We start from the raw sequence: 20,414 nt of genomic DNA, 5'->3' as shown, positions 1-20,414 counted from the left end.
CATGAGGGAGCAACAGCCCAAAAGATAACACGATAGAACCCTGACACAAACAGTTCTCAACTTCATGGGGATAAGAGAGTTGATTCTGAGGCTATTCTGAGTGACTGGGACCTGGGACTCACAGATTTAAGTTGTCCCAAATTTCATGTTACAATGTGGAAGCTGTTGCATGAAGTTTTATACTTCACAGACCAAAGAAAGTCATAGCTCGAGGCAAGTCTAATATCCATTGGTTAGGATATTAGAGAGGTGGTGAGAGGTGGTGCAGGAAGAAGGAGGAGAATTGACTAGACCTCTTAGATGCTCTCTGAAGATGCTTGTAGCTTCTGGCTTGGTTGGAACTAGTGGTCTGCTAAGTTCATAAATTTCCAAATTTTTTTCTGTTGGTCACAGGACAACCTTCCTGACATAGAGTTGTGATATGGGAAGCCCTTCTGTATAAGTGTTGATTTTATAGATTAATGACAAAAGAAGCTACTTTGGCCTGTGATAGGGTAGAACAGAGCTAGGCAGGAAATCTAAATTGAATGCTGGAGGAAAATAGGTGGTGTATTTGAGATGCCATGTAGCCACCAGTGGAGACAGATGCTGGAACCTTGCCAGAAGGCCACAAGCCTTATGGTAAAATATAAAATAGTGGAAATGGTTTAATTTAAGATATAAGAGCTAGCTAGAAATATACTTAAGCTATTGGCCAAGCAGTGTTTTAAGTAATATAGTTTCTGTGTAATCATTTTGTGTCGGAGCAGCCGGGAATAAACAAAATACCTCTGACTACAAAGGGGATAGAGGATGTGCTTACCAAGCCCAAGAAAAGGGAATGAATTCTGGATCTGTAATATCTCAATCTCTCTGCAGTACCAAAGTCCTAATCCATCAGTTTATGAAGACATACCTTTCCAGTGGTTCTTTTTCACAGATCTAATGATGATCCGTGAAGCCAAAGAGATGTTCCTAAATTATTGTTAATAATCAGCATTTCTGACTTGACCCTGCCCTGCCCCCACGTCTGCCCTTGTGTCTGAGGTGGCCTTGGAATACCAGGTATCCCTGTTTCAGTGCTGAGAAGTTTAATCCAGACAGGTATCCCTGTTTCAGTGCTGAGGAGTTTCATCCAGACTGGTTAGTGTATGCTATCCCAGGACAGACTATCCCAGAAGAGAGCACAACCCCCCTACCCCAGCTCTTGCTCCAGGGCTTCTGTTTTCCACTTGACCCTGCCCTGCTCCCATGTCTGCCCTTGTGTCTGAGGAGGCCTTGGAATACCAGGTATTCCTGTTTCAGTGCTGAGGAGTTTCATCCAGATGGACAGGAACAGTTCCTGCTCCTGCACTTAGGAGATCCACCCAGAGAGTCAGTCACAGCAGACTGGACCAAGACACCAAGACTTTCCTGGCTTCATTTGAAGGAAGAGATGGGCAGGCACCAATGCAAAAATTCCCCCAACAATCTGAAAGGCAACATGACATCACCAGAAACCAGGGATCAAGAAACTAGAAGAATTGAACACCCTACTCCAGAAGAAATAGAAGAAATTGACTTTAAACAGAACATTACAAAAATATCAGAGGACCTTAAATAGGAGGTGAAAAACTGTCATAAAGAAATAGAGATGACAAACAAAAAGGTTGAGGAAATGGATAAATCTCTCAAAGATACCCAAGAAAAACAAGAACAACAAGAAAAAGCAATCAAACAGGTAAGGGAAACAGTTCAAGGCTTGAAAAATGAAATAGAGGTGATGAAGAAAACACAAACTGAGGGAAGGCTGGATATGGAAAATCTGCATAAACAAACAGGAACTGCAGAGACAAGTATTACCAACAGAATACAAGAGATAAAAGAAAGAATCTCAGACATTGAAGATACTACAGAGGAAATAAACTCACTGTTTAAAGAACAAAACAAATCCAACAAATTCTTCACACAAATCATCTAGGAAATCTGGGACACCATGAAAAGACCAAACCTAAGAATAATAGGAGTAGAAGAAGGAGAAGAATTACAACTCAACGGCCCAGAAACCATATTCAACAAAATTATAGAAGAAAACTTTCCCAACCTAAAGAAGGATATTCCTATGAAGGTACAAGAAGCCTACAGAACACCAAATAGACTGGATCAAATACAGCATCCCCTTGCCATATAACAATCAAAACACAAATCATACAGAATAAAGAACAAATATTAAGAGCTGCAAGGGAAAAATGTCAAGTAACATATAAAGGGAAACCTATCAGAATTACACCTGACTTCTCAATGGAAACCATGAAAGCCAGAAGGTCTTGGATAGATGTGCTACAGACACTAAGAGACCATGGATGCAAGCCCAGACTACTATACCCAGCAAAGCTTGCATTCACCATCAATGGAGAAAACAAGATATTCCAGGACAAAAACAGATTTAAACAATACGTTGCCACAAACTCAGCCTTACAGAAAGTAATAGAAGGAAAATCACAAACCAAGGAAGCCAACAACACCCATAATAACACAAGCATCTAACAACCCTCTACCAGCACAACTCTAAGAAGGAAAACACACAAACTCTACCACCAGAAAAAAAATAAACGGAGTTAACAACCACTGGTCTTTAATGTCACTTAATATCAATGGACTCAATGCACCTATAAAAAGGCACAGGCTAAGAGATTGGATACGAAAACAGGACCCAACATTCTGCTGTTTACAAAAAACACACCTCAAACTTAAAGAAAGACACTACCTCAAAGTAAAGGGTTGGGAAAAGGTTTTCCAATCAAATAGACCAAAGAAAGAGAGAATGGGTAAAGTTTGAGGGAATGGGATGGAGGAGGGGTGGATATGGGAGCAGGGAAGTATGTATCTTAATTACGGGAGCCATTTTAGGGTTGGCAAGAGACTTAACTCTAGAGGGGTTCCTAGGTGTCCAAGGAGATGTCCCCAGCTTGTTCTTTGGGCAGCAGAGAAAAGGGTGCCTGAACTGGCCTTGTCCTATAGCCACATTGATGGTTATCTCACATATTACCATAGAACCTTCATCTGGTGATGGATGGAGATAGAGACAGAGACCCACATTGGAGCACTGGACTGAGCTCCCAAGGTCCTAATGAGGAGCAGAAGGAGGGAGAACATGAGCAAGGAAGTCAGGACCATGAGGGGTGCATTCTCACTGAGATGGTGGGACAGATCTAATGGGAGATCACCAAGACCAGTTGGAATGGGACTGATGGAGCATGTGATCAAACTGGACTCTTTGAATGTGGCTGATGGTGGAGGCTAAGCCAAGGACAATGGCGCTGGGCTATGATTCTACTGCATGGACGGGCTCTGTAGGAGCCTTGTCAGTTTGGATGCTCACCTTCCTGGACCTGGAGGGAGTTGGGAGGACCTTGGACTTCCCATAGTGTAGGGAACCCTGACTGCTCTTTGGCCTAGAGAGGGAGGGAGTGGGGGTGTGGGTGGAGGGGAGGGGAGGCAAGTGGAAGGAGGGGAGGAGATGGAAATTTTTAATAAAAAAATAATAAGCATTTCTATCAATTATGCTGGAAGTTAGAATTATCTTACTATTCAATTTATAAAAATGTCACATCGATAGTATTGTTATCAGATTAGATGCTCAAAATGTACATGGTCAAAAACTGTAGGGAAAATATTCTAAAAATGCTTTAAAGAGTGATTTAAAATGTAACCTTTTGAGTGCCCTCTCCCTTCTTGACCCCTGGCCCTTCCTTCCCTCCTTCCCTCTTGCTGCAGGAGTTTCTGGGCTGCTGCTCCTGGAGGAGCACCTGCCACAGTGATGGGGTCTGGGGCCTCCACATTCCTACCGGACAAGGAGCTCAGGGAGATCAAGAAAGGGACTGGCTTTTCCCACAGTCAGATCACGTGCCTGTACAGCCCGTTTACCAGCCTGGACAAAGGGGCGAATGAGACTCTCAGCCAAGAAGATTTCCAGAAGATTTCAGAACTTGCCATTAACCCACTGGGGGACCGGATCATCAATGCCTTCTTTTCAGAGGGAGAGGACCAGATAAACTTCCGAGGATTCATGAGAACTTTGGCTCATTTCCAACCCACTGACGATAACAAAAGATAACAAAAAAACCATGTGAACGGACCTGAACCACTCAACAGCAGAAGCAACAAACTACACTTTGCTTTCAGACTATGTGATTTGGATAAAGATGAGAAGATCTCCCGTGATGAGCTGTTACAGGTACTATAAATGGTGGCTGGAGTGAATGTCTCAGATGATAAGCTGGGCAGCACTGCAGACAGGACTATCCAGGAGGCTGATCAGGATGGGGACAGTGCCATAATAACCTTTACAGAATTTAAGGTTATGGAGAAGGTTAATGTAGAGCAGAAAATGAGCATCCTGTTTCTTCACTAAAAGACAAGGACTAAATTATTCTTACTTTCTAGTATTTAAGAACTGGAACTTGCTTCTGTCTGCCTGCCCCCACCCCTATCCTATTATTCCCTTTTCCCAGAATACTACTGCTCTTGCATGACAGCCCAGTCTCTCTTGTCCACACAGACTTGCCTTTGGTGTATAAATAGGGCATGGTAGAATGGTATTCTCAGTCTATTTCTGTTCAGTATGCACCCACCAGGTCTCTGTTCTAAATATCATCTTCCCCCCTGTTTTGCTGCTGAATGCCATGCAGCCATCCTGTCTGAGGAAATAAGATAGGGACTCATATCAAGAACCAGCCAGCCAAGCTCCCACTGGATGGAGACCATATCCATGCTGCCTTCCCTTCATCGAGCCTCCCCCATCATGTTCCTGTTTCCCTTCTGTGTCCTTTACTTCCTACTTCCCTGGCACCCAACCTTCTCTCCATTTGGTCTTTGAGCCTCCCTCCTTTTCATCAAGATTGTCTGTGTTCTGCTTGACTCCAGGTTCTATTGTCAAGTCTGTCTCTGATTGACAAGATAGTGAGTGGTATGGTGGCTTACATCTACCTTCTCCTGGTTATGTCTTTGGGGCATTGCCTGTCCAGGAGCTTTTCAATAACCTGTGCAGCTCTTGGAAAGCATGCAACTCTCAGTCCCCTGCGCTGCTCTGTCACAGGGCTTATAAACAGAGATGTTCTTGAAAGGTGGGCATGGTGAGACGAGTAGAGCCAGGTGTGCTAGTTGGTTTTCCTGGGTCTCTCTACCTTTGGCTTTTTTATTTTCAGTGTATTTATATGGTCTCTTTTCTGAATTTGGTGTTGACATTCAGAAAATAGTCTTATGCCTGCCAGTTTGCTTCTCTCTGGGACTTTGTCACTAATAGAGTGGGCGTTATGACAATACGGTAGGGGCCCTTCTTGTAGTTTTCTAAAGCTCCTAGGCTCCCTGGAGAGCTGCCCACATTTGCTCTGCAGCTTGGGTTATGCCTCAGTGTTCTGTACACTGGAAGACTCTTCATATTTCCAAACAGAAAGACAAGTGTTGTACAAGTGCCTGACTCATCTCAGTCCTAAAGAATTAGATTGTCCTCCATTGCACCTGAGTTCACTTTGGAACCATGGAGTTTACAGTAGGAAGGGAACTTGTTTTCCAAACAGAATTCTGACAAGAGAAAGATTGTTCAGGACCGAGGGAAGAATGAGAGGAACTGAAAGGTGAGGGGAACCCAAATGCTGGATGGGAACCTCAATTCTGTGTACTGTGAAGGATGCAGACATATTATTTTGCTCCTATGTGAGAATGTTAAGAAAAACCATTGGCTTGAGCAACTGAATACAATTTGTTTTTTGTTTGTTCATTCTAACCTTTCTGCCCAAAACACTTTATCAAATGTAGCTAATATTTGTTAGAAATTAGCTGGTAAGTACTTCAAGGAAAGTTATGTGGAATGAGTAATAGATATCTGAGGAGCAGCTAGAGAGACGACGTCATCTACTAAAAGAAAAATATGATCCTCCAAGCAGTAATCACCTAATTCAGTTGTTTTGGAGTGACCTGCAAACAAAAATGTAGCAACACAGCAGCCTATGAAGATGAGCTGGAAGGAGGGGTGTGTGGTGGGGACCCTCAAAGAACAACACCCTTCGGTCTGTCATTTTAACCTCTTTGGTCAGTTTTATCAGTGTTAAGCAGTTCCCCTAAATTTAGTAGCTTGCTGCCACCTACTGATAATTGTGCAGTATTGCCATCTGTATCTCGACATTCCGAAATCAACAGGGAGTTGACCCAGTAGAAGCACTTCCGTAGGCAGTGTCTTTTGTGCAGGGGACCACTTCAACAACACTGTCATCATAGGGTGTCTACTTTCAAATGCATCTACAAGATGCAAACTTAGATGGGTAGGGGATTGTGCTGGCAGGGCCCGATTCTAGTTGAGCCAAGGCAGAGTGACAGGTTTCTCTTTAAAAGTACAGATCTCTAACAGCTTTAAACTGTCCCCCTTTCCTCTTTTCTGCTCCCCTTTTGGCTGTTTCACTGTGGCTTGAGTGAGAGGTGTGAGTTGTCCTCTTCATGCTTCCTGGCCTCAAGTTTCCTCCCCGCAACACATCTGACCTTCACTCCTGTATTCCGCTTCACTCCCCTTCTCAGGACACAGGATGAGGTTAGATTCTTTGTTAGAATATCACGTAAGTGACCTCTAGCTGAGTTCAAGTTAGAGTTATTGTTCTCTTCTGAAACCTCATAATTAGGGCCTCCATTGTCTTCTAACCTCCCACCAGAATGGCCCACTAAGCTCTGCTTGCAACTCTTTAGGGCTGCTTTACTCCGAAGTTCTAAACACTCCTCGTTCCTTCTGCAAACCAGTTCTAAAGGCTGAAGACTCACGTGAGAGGCTGATTTCACCAGTAGCACTGTGGATCTGGTAATGTGTCAGTTCTTTACCTTCTTGTCTTGAAGCAGGGGAAAAGAGGTTGAGCTGACTACTGAAATATTAGTCCCCCCCCACACACACACTTATAGTCTTTCCTTGGTGAGGTATGATGTGGTGCAACTGTCCTTGGAAGCATGTTTACCCTCAGGAGCATACACACATAACATGTTAACGATTTGTTTGTGGGCATAATTAGGGGACCTTGCCCTCTAACAGAACAGAGGGCTGTTTGAACCTTGCATTGCTGCATGGGAGGAGAAGCAGGGGAAAGAGGAGAGGGTGGGGAGGAAGAGCAGAAGGGAGAAGAGCTCCATGACTGTTTGGGCCCCCAGGGCTACAGCTGCCACACACTGTGCCTGGGTAATGATGATGGCCTTGGCACACAGAGAAGGGGGTGAGGTACAGAGATGGAAAAATGGTCCTAAGCGTTGCTCAGAAGTGGAAGCTCCAGATAACTTAAGAGTGTGATTGTGCATCCTGAAGGCAGCACCTGGCATCTGGTCTGGATCTCTATTTGTCTTGTCCGAGATATAGAGTTCACTTGACAAGCTCTGTTCTTTAGTTTTTCCTTACACTGATTATTTCTTACCCCATTCTCTGACGATCTAAAAGTTGCTCTGTTTTCATGTTTATTGGACAATTTGATGGATTTTTGCTTGCATTTAAATTTTTAAAACTTTATTCTTCTCTCATATATTACAGCCCACTGCAGTTTTCCCTGCCTCCTCTCCTCCCACCTCTCTTCTCCCCCAGATACATTCCTCTCTCATTCATGTTCAGAGAAAGACAGGCCTCTCAGAGATATGAACCAAATATGGCATATCATGTTGCAAAAAGGCTAGGCACAACCCGTTATAAGGCTGGATGAGGAGACCCAGTAGGAGGCAAAGGGTCCCAAAAGAAGGCAGGATTCAGAGAAAGCCCTCCCTCCCTCTGTTAGGTGTCTCACAAGAATACCAAGCTACACAACCATTACATATATGCAGAGGACCTGAGTCAGCCCCAAACAGGCTCCCTCATAGTTGGCTCAGCCTCTGAAAGCCCTATGAGCCCTGGTTACTTCATTCTGTAAGCTGTTTTCTTGTGGTGTCCTATACCGCGCTGGTTCCTATAATTCTTCCTCGCCCACTTCCACAGGATTCCTCTAGCTTCCCCTAATGTTTGGCTGTGGGTATCTACTCCCATCAGTTTCTGGAAGGAGCTTCTCTGATGATAATTGTGTTAGGCTCCAGTCTACAAGTATAGCAGAGTATTGTTAGGAATCATGTCTTTGACTTATTATTATTATTGTTGTTGTTGTTTTGCCAGTCATGCTTGGTTCTATCCTAGGTCTCTTTCTGGATCCTGGTCCTCCAGGCAGTGTCAGGAGTAGGTTCAGTCTCATGGGCTTGCTTGCTTTTTGGTTGGTATTTGGCTACTTCATGGCTTTTAATTTTCTTATAAGAAACATAGGCTACCTCCAACTGCCAAGCAAGCCACAGATAAGTAGACTTTAATTATTGAGATTATTAGTTTCGTTCCCAAGTCAGCATTTACCATGGTAAATTATTCACTAGGCAGCATTATTTTATCTTTATAGCCCCCATGTGTTTAGCTATGAAAATTTTCATAGATTGATTAATTTTTTGTTATTGTAAAATAAACCACTATCAAATGTGTGGGTCAACTATCTTGCTTCTTTAATCCATAACAAAAAACAGCTTAAAATATTATGTTAAAACAGAGTGTGCACACGGTTTATTATGTGAAATTTCCAAGTAATCAGCAAAAATATTATGAAAAATAAATATTCATGAGTCAGAAAAAACATGCTAGTCATGAACATGCAATATTTTGTAGCTATGAAGTAAAAGCTAAGGTGTGAACCTGGGAGAATGAACAGTATGTTTGAGAAAAAAGCTACATATGAATAGAACATAGCCTCATTTTTTATAAATTCCTAAAATCACAAAGTCACACAAATACGTGTGAAAAAGAGTATGTTCCCATGTGTGTGGATTTTGTACAAATATGTATGATGAAAGGCAGAGACCATGACAGCATACACAAGACCTGCACAAATTCAGATAAGACAAAAATCTCACCATGGAGAAAGGAATGTGGGCAGAAAGTCCCACCCCTAACCAAGTGTCTATGTGCACTTGATATCTCATGATGGGGGTATAATCAGGTTTCTTCAAGGACCTAACGTGAGTATATCAACTGCACTCTAGGGCAGGCTTCGTGCTCAGGAGTACTTGACTAACACAAAATGAACCTCATGTATTTTTATGTTCTTCCTTTTGTTATAGTTTGGAGGGTTTTTCATTTTTATTTTATTCATTTTTTGATAGAGAGAAAGAATGCAAAGTTGAGTGGGTAGGGAGGTGGGGAGGATCTGGAAGAATTTATGACAAGAGAAAAATTATGATCAAAATTTATTGCATGAAAATTTTAAAAATAAATAGAGAAGAAGTTGAAGATACTCTGCAAATTTGGGTAATGCTGCTTTCTGAAAGTCAACGATCACCAAACAGAAAACCCAGTTTCATATGTGAGACATGTGTTATTGAGTTGTTGGTCATGATAGTCCTTGAGACCCTCCAAACAATACAGACTTTTGCAACTCTTCCTGCATCCTCACCAGAACAAATTGCTAAGACCCTGCTTCTGAAGACATCATATACCTTGGATTCAAGTTGTAGAGAAGTTAAGCTGGAACCGAATTAGAAGCTTCCTCCCTGATGACTAGGTTCATAGTGCTGGAAGGTGCTTCACAGGCTTCTGGAAAAGAAAAGACATTAATGGTCTTATGTAACTGTGAACCCTGTAATCAACCATACCAATTTGCTATGCAATATTTTACTCTTGCTACAAAAGTGGCATGATTGTTATGCTGGTAACCAACTGCTCTCCACTTGGGTTCAAGAATGGCTCCCCAAAAAGAATGTATTGTATTGTAACCTGGTATTGAAAACCCAATCAGAAACCCATGGCCATAAAAGTCTTAGGCCATAGAGGCCAACTTACTACATTTGTTTATCAAAATTTTCATTGTATCAAGCTGCTTTCTAATTATTTATATTTATGTTGACAGACAAACATTACCTGGATTTTTAATAAGAGGAGCCCTTTTTTGTAATGAATAGCATTGAATACAAGATGCATGCATGTTCAAGGTGCTGAGGATAAGTGACTACTGAGTGATCAGAACTAAACACCACACCACCCCCTCTAAAGATCAGGGAACATCGCACAAGTAAGGGTGGAGTGAATTCAAGAGCTGAAGACGGGGGAAAGGGCACTGCCCAGTGAAGGCATAGAAACCCCCTGATCATTTTCATACAACTCCTAGATTATGAGGAGCATGGTGACTTTGAGAGCAATAAGCAGAGCTATGATAATTAACAGCATGAGGTCCTCAGGAAATGTAGTCCTCAGGTCTCTGCCTCTCCAAAACTCAACCAACATGATTATGCTAACCACCGGGAAATTTTCTATGAGTTCCAAAGCTGCTTGCTCTTCCTCTCCTGTTGACTGAGTTTTCTGTCCTGCCCAGTTCCCACAGTCCTTAAGTCCCAAAGAATCGCACAGAGGTCTACATCAATTATGAACTGATTGGCCCAGTATCTCAGACTCTTATTAATTAATTCTGATAACTTATATTAGCCCATAATTCTTGTCCATGTTGACCTTGTGACTTGCTATCTTTTTCAGCGAGGCAGTCACGTCTTGCATTCTCTGTGTCTGGGTAACAACTATAGACTAAGCTTTCCTATTTCTAGAATTCTCCTGTTCTCATCACCCCACCTCTACTTTCTACCTGATTGTCCTGCCTATACTTCCTGTCTGGCTACTGACCAATCAGCATTTATTTAAAATATAAGTGACAAGGTACAGACCATTGTCCCACAGCACTGTCCAATGTCCTCCAACACTGTTCAAGATCAGGCCTATCAAAGTCAATTATTAATTGAAGAAGAGCATACAGAGTTAACTCTTGGTCTCTTGGCTCCCGACACATTCTTCAAGAAGGATGGTCACTATATATAAATTAAGAAACCAACTAAGCTCCAGTGGATAGTTCTAAGTCCATGGTAACATAAATGAACCAAGTTGAACTCAGTGGGTCTTTAAAAAAACAAAATCAAACCCAAACAACAACAAAGTCATGAATTTGTGGAGAGAAAATAGAGATGGTGTACGGAAATTTAAAAATGGAAGAGGGCTGGGCGGTGGTGGTGCACGCCTTTAATCCCAGCACTCGGGAGGCAGAGGCAGGCGGATCTCTGTGAGTTCGAGGCCAGCCTGGTCTACAAGAGCTAATTCCAGGACAGGCTCTAAAAAAAAGCTGCAGAGAAACCCTATCTCGAAAGAAAAAAAAACCAAAAAAAAATAAATAAAAATGGAAGAGGGTCATAGAGGTGGGATGGAATTTGGAATTGGCTAGTAATATTCATAGTGTATACAATAAATGTGAAATTGTCAGAAAATAAAACCAAGAAAGGATTTTTTAAAAAACATGTCAAGTAAGCAGTGATGTTAATTAAAGATGTATTACTATATTGTACTTTTATAAAATTTAAAATACATAAAATACTATTTATACATTCACAGTATTTAGAGACATAATTGGCATAATTTTCAAGTTGATAACAAGCAAAGAATGGGTTATATGGGGCAAAGTATTAAGTACTATTGAAACTAGATGAGATTAATTAAAACAATATTTTTAAGACATTAGTCCTAATCTCTTGAGCATTCATTCAGAAAACAATAAACAATATAGAAAATAGAAGAAAGACTCAAAATACCACAAAAATCAGTTTAACACAAAAGTAAGCAGTAATGTAGGAATCAATAGTATGCAAAGAATGAATAAAAAAATAACAGAAGTCAGTTTCTCACCAGCAACTACTTAGCATAAAATATTTAACTTTTCTAATAAACATCAGGTATTTATAGAACAGACTTGAAAACTTGCATAATTACCTGAAATCTAAAACAGATTCTTTTCTATAACCAATGTCACAGATGTATTGAAACTAAAACTTGGTAAGACTTCCATGCAAAAGTAAACAAAAGAGATCAGGAGTGAATATAAATTTATCAAATAAAACATTTAGAAAGACAGCAACAAAAAATGGTATCAGAAAAAATGGTACCAGAGCAAAGGCCATTCATAATATATTAATTAAAATAACAAATTATCAGAAAAGGTGCAATATTGCATTTTGCTGAAATGAAGGATGATGGTGAGCACTGAAGTAAGTGAAGAAAAAGATTATGGGTTTAGAAACATTAGAAATGTAAAGATTCTGTAGCCTAAACCAGAAAGGCTTCAGGACCACGGACAGACACAGACATTGCCTCTGTGTTAGGGTCTTCACCACATCTCTGTTAGGTAGGTGAAAGTTATCTGTGAAAATTGAGTAATTTGCCTTGTTGAGGCCAGGGACTCAGAAGACTTTTGAGTTAGTGTGGGAAGTTTTTCCAATTATTCCTAAAATATTATTAACTCAAAATCTTTCGAAAACTTAATGTAGAAAGTTTTCTTCCAACTATCCCTAAAATATTGTTTTCAAACATGGTCAACTGAATAATCTTCTCCCAATGACCTAGAATAGACACAGAGCACTATTATTACTGAGTATGGCTTACAGGAGAACTGGAGGGGAGAAAGACTAGAAGAGGAGTCAACAGAGCTGAAAATGAAATGATCAGTTATACTGTTTCAGAGAACACTGTTGCTAGAAATGTAAAATCTGCCAAAACAAGCATGTGGAGAGCTGACTGACTATATGGTTTATATTGTCATAAAAGAATTTAGCGACTTCTTAACTTTGTGTTTGGAACTGTGCACATCACACTTATCTCATCTCCTTGAGCATATACCTTCACTTAATGTAATAAACAGAAAAAAATCAGCTCTTCCACAGAGCACTCTAAGTAGCCTCCTAGTAATGAATTTGATTCCCACTGGGAGACATTCCTTGTGGGGTTTGAAAGACAAGGGTCATGCAAATCCAGATTTGTACCACCTTTATTTTGCTTTATAGGAGAAAAGTGTAAATTATGTTTCTAGTAGCAGTGCTTCATGCCAACGTCCAATTGTTGCTTTGGCGAGTCCAGAAGAATCTTAATTAGGATCTGGATACATTTGTTTTCATTTTCCATTCAGCATGGAGCATGGGCAGCTTCCACATTTCCCTTCATTTTCTGTTCAGACTTTTGTATTCTGAAATGTCTGTGTCCAAACCTTACAATAAAATCATGTAAGTCTAATTCCTCTACCAAATCCCTTTCTATAAACTGACTAATACAGAATTTCTATTTCAAATCACACATATATTGTCTTTGTTTCAGCTATATGCCCAATAAATCATGCCTGTCCTAAATAAATGTTTATTTTCAATTTTATAGGTATTTTAATGCTAATGTTATGAGACTAAAACATAGTTGTTTCCAGTTTGGTTCTTACTCTAGCACATTGTTTTTAGAGATTATCATAGGAATTATATCATATTAATATTTTTGTCAAAGAAACTGAGTCATTTTTTTTAAGTTGAGGTTTCATGAAACCCTTTGAATGAAGGTGCTTGTGCCACATTCTTTTAGAAATCATGCCATGTGCAGCCTGTACAAAGTGAATTATATACCTGTTCTAAAGAAATGAAACATGAACACAGTGATTTATATTTCCTGCAGTCTTTATATAATTCCTATGATGTCCTCTATCCTCTCTACTAAATCCTCTTATTATAGTTGCTTAGATTGATATGTCTTTTTCATAACTGTCTAGAGTAGAAACTGCCACTCAATAGACGTATCTGTGAGTCTAAGAAGTGAGAGCCAGGATGCTTGGATTCCTGGGGACTAAAGGTGTTGCCTTTTCTTTTTGCTGTTGTAGAGGAGACTTCTTCTCTAAGCTTTCATCTGCCTGCACTCTATGATTAAGGCTATATTAAACATGGCTATTATGAAGGCTGCGTATTTCCTCAACATGACAATTTTTGGCAGCCTTTTGAAGTAAATTATATTTCTCTCTTTGGTTATTTTACAGCACCGTCCCTTCTCCTTTCAAATTAAGTACCACAGCGGTGAAAAAGAATAACAGATATAAGTGTCTTTCAGGTTAGGTGCTCACTGTGAGTATGATTGACGTTTAAGAGTAGTTTTGAAGCAAATTTCAATTTGAAAATCAGATATGGAAATTCATTACACAGAAGACAGGTAGATTATATAGAGGATTAAAAATAAATATCAAACCAACTTACCTCAAGAAAGTTCTTAAAATAGACTGGTATGTTTTAACATTGCTATTACCTTGTTACCTGAGTGCCTCTGTGTCTTCAAGTGTCTGTGAGGTCTTACCAAATACGACATGTAAGGCTTACTTTTGTTATTGGCAGTGTTAATATTTTTTTACTGTCCTATAAATGTGTCTTTGTTGATTTAATGCATATTATTTGCATGAGATATTTTTTCCTTGGGAGATTTAGTCAGTTCACACACACACACACACACACACACACACACACACACGCACGCACGCACATGTGATGTAGGAGTGTTTCTATCTATCTGCTCTTTCATTAGTTAATTAATAAAGAAACTGTTTGGCCTGATTGGTTAGAACATAGGTGGGTGGAGTAGACAGAACAGGATGCTGGGAGTGAGGCAGATGCCTAGGGCAATTGCCCTGCCTCTCCTCTCTGGGACAGTCGCCATGAAACCAGCCACCAGGTCAGACATGCTGAATCTTTCCCGGTAAGACACCACTTTGTGGTGCTACACAGATTATTAGAAATGGGTTAATCAAGATGTGAGAATTAAACAATAAGAGGCTGGAACTAATGGGCCAGGCAGTGTTTAAATGAATACAGTTTGTGTGTTGTTATTTTGGGGCATAAGCTAGCCAGGTGGCTGGGATCTGGGCAGCAGGAATGCTGCCCACTGCTCCTTACTACACACACACACACACACACACACACACACACACACCACACCTTCATACACATACACAGAGAGTTCTACTTACTCCAGGAAAGCTACATATAACAGACAAAAGTAACAATTACACCAAAGTTAGACTTGATAAACCAGTGAGTCTTTATAGAAGTGACTACCAGAAATATTTTTAGGGTGACTACCAGAAATGAGAGTTACAGGAACAAATACTGTTCAAAAGACCAGCTCTGTTACCAGAAAGCGTCTCCACCTAACATGTGTGATGATTCAGGAAAGATGCAAACCTAGAGCCCTTTGCCCAACCTGCAGGCAGCTCCCCAGTTTGAGAAGATCTGTCTTCCCTTCAGCAGGGCTTCACAGAGTCTTTCCTCCCCAGCTGCTTCTGTTTAACTAGGGTGGGGACTTAAAGAATCTTAGAAGTTGCAGTTTTTCTAGACATGTGACACTTTTGTTTACTTCTAGGGGTCTCATGCGTCTAGCCTTCCCTTCCTGAGATAAAGTTTTAATTAGGAGGAAACTGCCATACAACAAGACAGGCAAACTGAGTCTCAACAAATTGTCAGGACATTTAGGGACTGACCCCTCCCCATGTCTTTCTTTTTCTGCCACACGCCTTACATTTTAGCTAATGAATCACTTCTAACAAACATTCCTGGGTGTTTAAATCTTGGTCCCTTCTTAGGATATGCTTCCATGAATTCTTACTACCTTGTTACATCATACCAGGTTTAAATTTGGCACTGGGACATGTACCTAAACTATCAAGAAAATGAAAATAATATATAGTGCTTATCAATTGGATAGTTTAGACATTTTAAAAATATTATAAACATATATACATTTATACAATTTTAAAATATCAATAATGGGCAAAACTAATTTTCACAGTCTTCTGGCCACCTACACATCCCTAGGAAAACTACCTGGGACAAGTTTTTTAATGCTCACCTTCCTAGACCTGGATGGAGTGGGGAGACCTTGGACTTCCTACAGGGCAAGGAACCCTTACGACTCTTCGGACAGGAGAGGGAGGGGGAGTGGAGGGGGAGGGGGAGGTAAATTGGAGGTGGGGAGGAGGCAGAAATTTTTAATAATAAAAAAAGAAAGAAAGAAAGAAAGAAAGAAAGAAAGAAAGAAAGAAAGAAAGAGAAAAAAAGAAGAGGAAAGGCTGAATTTGCATCCTGGCTTCAAAGGTTTTAGTCCATGGTCACTCATCCTACAAGGTTGGGCTGATGGTGATACAATCAGTATGGTGCAAGCAGGTGGCATAGGGGTCTGTTCCCTTCAAATCAACCACATTAAAGAGACAGAGTAAGGGATCAGGGTCCCAATGTGTCTGAAAGGACATCCCTTCTGTAATTCAACCTCCTTCCAACCTCCTTCCAATGCTTCCCACCTATAAATAAGTTTTATCACCTTCCAACAGAGCTATGGGGTTGGGGTTGCACTTACCACAGGTCGATTAATCACCACCCAATAGTGCTATGGGTTTGTGGTCACACAACACAGGTCTATTCATCTCCTCCCAATAATGCTGTGAGCTTGGGGTTGAAATGGAAAACAGGAATTGGCAAGATGTTTCTCTTCAGTGCAGTGGTTCCCAACCCCTCTGGGGAATCAAACAGTTCTTTCACAGAAGGCACATGTCAGATATCTTACATATCAGATATTTACATTATTATTCATAACAGTAGTAAAATGACTTAAGAAGTAGCAACAAAAATAATTTCATGGTTCGGGGCCACCACAACATGAGGAACTATATTAAGGGTCGCAACATTAGAAAGTTTGAGAACCACGGCTTCAGAGTCATAGAAATGTCTTCCAATTAAAGGTTGGTGATTGGATAGAACTGTAAATATGTTGATATGCATCGAGCTATGTGCTAAAAGTAGGTGAACCTATACTATGTATAAATAAACATGGGTATGGAATTCTTAAAAAATAAATGAAAATAGTTTAACTTTATTTTAAACTATGCTTCAATCAAGATATCTTCAAGTGAGTTTGTATCTATTGTGTCTGGTATAATTCCAGCTGAAGTACTTTGAGTCAAGGATCGCAAATTTACAAACATCTTTTAGACTGTTGTCTAAACCTACCCCACTTCCAGATACAAACCGTGCATTATGCTACAAGTTATAATCTTGAGGCTCAAATGCTCTGTTATTTAGAAGGAACTGAATACAGAAATCCCATAAACAACACCAGAAGTATCACATAGCATCGCCACCTGCTGCAGCATTTCATTTACAGCTTCGGAACGAATCTGAATCCATTAAAACAGAGTCATTGCCTTTACTAGCTGACACTGTGATTTCAAAAGAATTTTATAATGTGTATGTGAGATGTCCCGTGTCACTTCTTGTATATGATTACCTGCTGAAAGAGTAAATGACTCACCCTTTTCAATTTCATTCACAAGAACAGTAACACTATAATCACATTTTAAAATCATACTGTTGAAACAAATTTAATTTCTGCATTAAACACTTTAAAAGTTGCCTTTAATGTGTTAGCATGCCAAAATTGGACTTTTGAAAAGTAAATTCCTAGTCTTCCAGAACATATTTGGTAAAATTAAATTATTCTTCCACATCCAAAAGCTCAAGTTTGACAGTAAAAGACTTCACAGTAATTATATAGTACAATTCTCTGATCTAGTTTGTGAGAAAACAATACCCTAAAACTGCTATCAATATTTTTACCAATGCAGAAATTATGTTTCTACTTTGGGACTATTAGTTACATATTAGTGTGTTTGAGAAGTATAGATGAAGTTTTGAAATATCAGATGTACCTAAGGACTCCCTGACATATGTCAAGACCCTAAACCAGAATTTTGAACATTAGTTCACATGTAAGTTATTTGACATAATAAAGGAACTTTGTAAAAGGGATTAAATTAATGTGGAAGATCATCCTAGGTGACTCTGATTACCCCTTTGTAATTTGAACTCTTCTTTAAAAGGGAGTTGGATGAATAGATATTTAAGGAGTGAATCAGAGGTCAGACAGAAAGAAGCTGGCCCTTTGGCTCTCAGGGTGACTGTAGAACTTGGAAACTGGATATGTAGGTGGTTTCTTCAAGCTGGAAAAAGCCCACAAAACAGCCCCTCCCACCTTGAATCTTCAGAAAGAATTCAGGTATACTAGAAAACAAGTTGATTTTAAAACAATTTTTTCTTTTCTGTTCCTCCCTTTTTTTCACTTGCTTTTCTATTAAAAAGGTTTCACATCACAGCTTAGCCTGGTCTTGAAATCATGATCTTTCTCCTCAGCATTCTGAGTGGCGGGGCTGTGAGTAGACTTTTAGGATGAAGGTCTGAGCTCTACGAGTCTAGATATGCTAGTCAAAGAGATGAGTTGTAGTGAGGGCATAGAAAAGGGACTAAATCACTGTAGCACATGTCCACAGGTTCCATAGGAAAGGAAACAAAGGAGATGGTGGTGATATGCCAAGTGAGATTAAGAGTTTTGCTTAGACCGGTGGTCAGAGGTTAGACTAGTGGTCAGAGGTTAGACCAGTGGTCAGAATAATCACTGCTTAAGCTTTGTTTTCACAAACTCTAGAGGGGTCACTGCTGTCACTCTTTTCAAGAAACAGTGTAGTTCCCAGGGGTGACTACTCTAGCTCCTTGAGGCCATTGCTTCCACCGTGCAGTAATTTGTCCTGTGAGGTGTCCCTTTTCTTAGTTCCAAACACTTGTCATAATGATGTTAACTGATCAGTTCTGCCATTCGGAGAATCCAAAGTAATCACAAAAGAGAATAAGTAACCTTTTAAAAAATTAGTTCTTTGAGTTTGATCACATTCAATAAATATGTATGTCTTAAAATAAGACATTAAAATATATATGAAAGCATGATGGAGGAGAGTTATCTGTCTATGTTACTTTCATTGGTTAATTAATAAAGAAAACTGCCTTGGCCCTTTAAGAGAACAGAAAATTAGGTAGGCGGAGTAGACAGAACAGAATGCTGGGTAGCAGGAGTGGGAAGACGCTTCAGGCAGTCGCCATAGTGAGTCTCCATGCTTCTCCTCTCCGAGATGGACGCAGGTTAAGATCTCTCCTGGTAAGCCACACCTCGTGGTGCTACACAGATTACTAAATATGGGGTAAAGCAAGATATGAGAATCAACCAATAAGAAGCTACAGATAACGGGCCAGGGGCCAGACAGTATTTAAAAGAATACAGTTTCCGTGTAATTATTTCAGGTGTAAAGCTAGCTGGCGGCCGGGTGGCGGGACGCAGCCCTGCCGCTTCCTTCTACAAAAGCATATAGAAAAATTCTGACATCAAGCAAATCTAAACCACAATAAACTAGCTAGCATCTCATATCTAGTAGAATGTTTGTTATCAAAAAGATAAAGATTGACACATTTGGCATAGATGTAGAGAAAGTCAAACTCATACAGTATTGATACAGCCATTGTGAAAAATACTATAGATGTTTCTCAAAAAGGTTTCTCATATAACTTAGGTATGTCACTACTGGGTGTATCAAAATGAAATGAAATCAAAACTTAAAGGAGAGATTTGTACTTCCACGGTCATTGCCATAATAGTCATAGTAGCTGAGGGTGAATGAATAAAAAAAATATGTCCATATGTATTATTCAACCATAAATGTAGGAAACTGCCATTTATATCAATGTGATTAAGTCTAGATGACATTATTTAAAGAAAGATAAGTCAAACAAAAAAGGACAGCAATTATGATGTCACTTCCATGTAAACATCTAAAATGCCAGCCTAACTGATACAATCAGGAAGCAGAATGACCGTTGCCAACCCTGGTCTGAGTAACTCAGAAGCTATTGGTCAGAGGATGTGAAGTCTCAGCTAGGTGGGCTGGAAAATCTTAGAAGAGTTTGAATTTTGCATGCAAATGGATGAAAATAGAAAAGACTATCCTGAGTGAGATAACCCAAACCCAAAACGATGAATATGGTATGTACTCACTCATAAGTGGACTCTAGCCATAAACAAAGGACATTAAGCCTATAGTTGATGAGCCTAGGGAAGACAAATAACAAGGTCAACCCAAAGAAAAACATATATAGATCTTCTTGGAAATTGGAAGCAAACAAGATTGCTGGGCAAAAGTTGGGAACATGGGGGTGGAGGTGGAGTGGGGTTAGGGGAAAGGGGAGAAAGGGATAGAGAAGGGAAAAGGGAAAAACTGGAGAGTGCTTGGGGGAGTGGGAGGGTGGAGATGGAGGAAGGACAGATATAGGATCAGGGAAGAAGATAGCTACATTAAGGGAGCCATTTTAGGCTTGGCAAGAGACTTGGCTCTAGAGGGGATCCCAGGTGTCCACAGGGATGTCCCCAGCTTGGTCCTTGGGCAGAAGATTAGATGCCTGAACTGGCCTTGTCCCACTATCACACTGATGATTATCTCGAATATCACCATAGAGTCTTAGTCAGGCGATGGATGTAGATAGAGACAAAGTCCCTCATCACAGCAATGGACTGAGCCCCTAAGGTCCAGTTGAAGAGCAGAAGGAGGGAGAAGATGAGCAAGGAAGTCTGGACTGTGAGGGGTTGGTCCACCCACTGAGACAGTGTGCCTGTTATTATGAGAGCTCACCAAATCAAGCAGAACCAGGACTGAATGAGCATGCGATCAAACCAGACTCTGAAT

The 20,414-nt window shown here is 40.3% G+C and overlaps 1 pseudogene; it reads left to right on the top strand.

Moving 5' to 3' along the window:
- The first annotated feature begins 3,778 nt into the window (after positions 1-3,778).
- On the top strand, positions 3,779-4,372 carry LOC119806242 (annotated as a pseudogene).
- Positions 4,373-20,414: the final 16,042 nt, after the last annotated feature.

The sequence above is a fragment of the Arvicola amphibius genome, chromosome 2 (assembly GCF_903992535.2).
Source record: "Arvicola amphibius chromosome 2, mArvAmp1.2, whole genome shotgun sequence".
NCBI classification, from domain to species: domain Eukaryota; kingdom Metazoa; phylum Chordata; class Mammalia; order Rodentia; family Cricetidae; genus Arvicola; species Arvicola amphibius.
Note: the sequence above shows the minus strand (reverse complement) of the source record. Positions and strands in the feature narration are given on the sequence as shown.